We start from the raw sequence: 4,220 nt of genomic DNA, 5'->3' as shown, positions 1-4,220 counted from the left end.
GTCGTAGGCCTCCTAGTTGTCTGTGGATGGGGGTTCCCTTGCATCCGTGGACTTCTACAGGGGTTTATTGCTTCAGCGATGAGCCAGACACCAGTCCAGGGCAACCAGTTATGTGTCGAGGATGAGGGAGAATTGGAGTTTCTGATGGCCACAGTCTAGATGAGGCCACCAGAGGGACTTCACGAGCGGTTCCTGACCATCCTCTCGGAGATCCTGAAGGACCTGATAAAGGCCCAGATGGACTTCTAAAACATCCGGTGAGATGTTGGAAATTTGGGAAATAGACGGATTGTTTTGGATGAGTATCTTGAGATTTTATTTTTTGTTTAATTGGGTTATAAGGGGATTTTAGGGTGTAAAGATTAAGAAATGTAATTTTGTCAAGTGTAAAAGAACAGTCAAGGCTTCTCAGTATGTGTTCTCTAGCCTACAGGCTGTATCCTGATCCTGCCAGCCCCAAGACATGGAAGGCAGTGAACTTCAACGCATTCGACTCTTCTTTGCGTTAGCGAGGCAAGCGTAGGGTGAAACGGACTGAACAGGAATACTTGAAATGATATCTGTATGCATGAATTGTTTGCCTCTGTTTAGATAGATAGGGAGCCTCTCCCTGGATTGAGTAGGGGGGAGGTCTCCAGGGACATTTGAATAACTAACTACATTTGAGTAGCTAACTCACAGTGAACTGTGAGTTAGGGGGTAATTGTAAGAAATTTGAGCAAAAAACTGTAGTTAGTAGATATAATAAAAGTGTTTAATAATTAATAATTAATAATTCATAATTAGTCATAATCATAAGGGTTTTGGGAATGCATAATTAAGATAAACATAAAGTGATGTAGGATTAGTAGCTAAAAGACATGAAGCTTCTGCCAAGTTGCAGAAGTTTAACTTTCACACTGAAGGATTATTATAGACGGGATTAAACAATAACTGACAATCATTGAATGTGTTAGAAGAGACTCAGGGCAAGAGAGTCATGGAGACAGGCGTTGCAGTGCGTAGAGAAGTTAGCCAATAGCAATTGAGATAGACGGAAGGGGAGGAGTCGCGAACGAATGTGTGGGAGGTTTGAATTAAAGTCTTTTTCTCTCTCCCGTGAATGCTCGCAGAGGACAGACGTGTTTTATACCTGAGGAGCTGAGTAGAGTTTTTTGCAAATGGGGTTTTATTGTTTTAATATTTCATAGGAGTATGTACTCCAATGTTTAACTGTAATCGTACTTGCATCAGTGGAATTAAATTCCTTATAATTGTAAATCAGTTTCGGTAACGTTTTTAGCGCCGTGTGACTGAAAAGATATCAGTCCACGTGTGCTGGCCTGCTCCACTTTCATTGTGAGGAGATTTCTCCCTCCACAAGGTGATTGAGACAGCATGGCTGCAAGGGGGGGGGGGCGATTTCTCCCTGTGTCCAGAAGTTGTGGCCTTAACACTGCATGCTCAAGGAACCTCTCGTTTGTGTAGCGACTCATACTTTCTCAAAACAACTTTTGACTCCTCATTCGCGACTCTTAACCGGCCCCCACACACAGTGGGGGAAAACATACACGTACTTACAACATACACGTACTTACAACATACAACAAAAAATACACGTCTGTAGTGAAATACAGACGTGTATGCATCCGCCAACCAGTCAGCCATGTCTGTCCAAAATCGTATCCTCTTAGACATTTTGGTGAAATTGTTATAATTAGCAAAGGGATTCTTGAGTCATGGCCAAAACTGGATTTGTGTGCGATCACATGACCTTCGACCACCAACTTATAATCGGTTCAACCTTTTTGTCAAATTTGAAGAAATTCCCTCATGGTGAGATGGACGGACAGCAAAAAACATGTCTCTCAGGCCATGGCTGTCAACAGGGCAAAGATTACAGAAACAAATTACATAGAATACAACCAATAAACAATAAGGCGTAATTCCCATTCACAGTGTCATTTTTTTCTTTTTGATAATCGCATATCAGTACCGATACACATCTACAAACTTGTGTGTTTTGATAAATACCCATCCAAGAATATTCTAAATGTTTGACTATATTAAACGATTCATTTCACGAGTGTTAAAAAGAAACACATTGGGACTTAAAGCATAACCATGTCAACTTTAATATTAATAATGTACAGTTGGAGAGAGAACAAAGAAGAGAAACAGTGTCCACATAAAAAAAAAGAAATTACAAAAAGAAAAAAGTCCACCTAGACTTATGTCTATCTTAACTTGCCGTTATTGGAAGTGGTTCACAAGCATTTCAAAGAAAAATTCACTTATTTTGAACTTGCTTTTCTCCGGACTTAAAAGAGAAAATATATAATAACAGAGCGGTCCTGAGAAAGTGTACTCATTGGCATAGATGTATACGGTATATGTGTGCGTGTAGAAATGTATTTGTGTATTTCTTAAGACAAGTTTTATATAATAGTTCCGAGTACAAGTTCTGTTGTTATTCCTGGTTTATAATATTGTGAAAAAAAACAAAGAAAGAATGCGGGCACTGAGCAGCCTCCAGTATGTACACAATGTAAGCATTTCCATCATGAACACAACCACACAGGTAATATCTGAAATGCTGCAGGTGTGACGTTCGGCCCTTTAGCATTTCGCTTTAAATGCATCATGAATTTTGCAGGCGATCTGAAAAACGATACTAAAATAACAGATTACTCTACGAGTCGCTTGAGAAAACTATAAAGGATTTCAGGAGCTGTTCTTCAACCTTGCATATAGTATTATTAATATCATCACTATCATATGAAAATAAAACATGGGAGCTCTTGGAAAGGTTTAAAGGTTCCAATGTGTCGCAGCACACTGCCTTCTGATTCTGAATTGACTTCTGTAAGAGAGGGGTAATGATTGGTTGCTTGAGGAAGAGGTTCTATCTAATATTCGACAAGTGAAGTCTGAGACGAAGCTATGGCAGAATTGGCAAACTTCTCCAAATTGTTGTCTTCCTGTGGAGTCCAGGGAGAGAGGAAGCGTCACAGGAATATTTCAGCTTTTTGATGAATTTCCCTTTCACACAAAGGGAAATTCATCACAAAAAAGCTGGATATCAGGGTTCAGATCGATGACGACATTCATCACTTAAATCACAATATAAAACATCTTTGTAATCACTGTGACCTGTAACGTGGTAAACACCGATGACGCTTTTGCATGTCTTCTATTGAAATAGGAAAAACACAATGCAATGACAATGTTCTGACTGCTGTTGCACACAGTTCAAATCTCCCTCGGATCAGTCAGCCTTTCAGACCTCAAACACAGCACTTAAGGGACAGTGTGTAGGATTTGGTGATATCTAGGGGTGTGGTTGCAGATTGCAACCAACTGAATACCCCTCCACTCACCCCTCCCTTTCCAAGATTGTAGTAACGTGAGCCGCTGAGTGAACACCGCTTGCCTCGCTCGGAGGTGATCCACACCATAATAAAACTACTTCAGGAGCAATGCAAGTCGGATGGCAACAGGTAGCACCTCGGTTTTGATTCTGCGGCTCACGTTACCTCAGTTTCAAGCGCATCACAGAACTATGGTGGCTTTTAACGTAAAAGGCTCTCTCTAGTTTTACATGGGAATGTTTTTTTACATCAAGTTTGGTGAATTTTAAAAGAGTGAATTTGTACTGTTGACCATTAACAAGCTGACCTTTGAGGGAAAAGAGAAGTCCAAAATAGAGGATTATTATTAATTGTGTTGCACCATCTGTTTTTAATTAACCTCCTCTGTCAGACTGTTCCACAAAAGATGAATGGTTTGTAGACAGTTATGAGAGAGGAATTAACAGTACATATACATTTAAAAAACCAATAGAACAATAAGTTTGCTAACAGGACAATAAGTTCTGGGGAGTAAACGGCCCAGTGCTGAGAAAATTGAAGTACTAAATAGCACTAGCATGTTGGCGGTTAGCTTTACAGTGATCTTGCCGTGCCCAGGCCTGAATCCCACTTGACTTCTCCCTCCTCTGCTGCCACCTGATTCAGTTACCTAAACTCACATACACTCTCCCTTCTCTATGAGGTCTTTATGATTTTATGAGTGTTTTACCGTGTACACACTTTTTGAGACCATTAAAAGAAAGAGCGTGGATGAGAAAGGATGGTACGCCTACCTGCAGATCTATGGAATATATCTAGAGAACACGCGACTACATGTGTACAAATGGCTATGCATGGTCCCTGCCATGTGTTACCTCCATACTGTAGCTC

The 4,220-nt window shown here is 40.4% G+C and overlaps 1 long non-coding RNA gene across 1 annotated transcript; it reads right to left on the bottom strand.

Annotated features, from left to right (window-relative positions):
- Window positions 1–2,087: 2,087 nt before the first annotated feature.
- On the bottom strand, window positions 2,088–4,191 carry LOC306780374. Its single transcript, XR_013772152.1, has 2 exons — window positions 2,992–4,191; window positions 2,088–2,287 (listed from the first exon to the last, which is right to left on the bottom strand). It is a non-coding gene; the product is annotated as an uncharacterized lncRNA (long non-coding RNA).
- Between the last annotated feature and the right edge of the window lie 29 nt (window positions 4,192–4,220).

This window comes from Melanostigma gelatinosum (assembly GCF_949748355.1).
Source record: "Melanostigma gelatinosum genome assembly, chromosome: 1".
NCBI lineage: Eukaryota > Metazoa > Chordata > Actinopteri > Perciformes > Zoarcidae > Melanostigma > Melanostigma gelatinosum.
The sequence above is the reverse complement of the archived record's forward strand: the minus strand, read 5'-3'. Positions and strand labels throughout refer to the sequence as shown.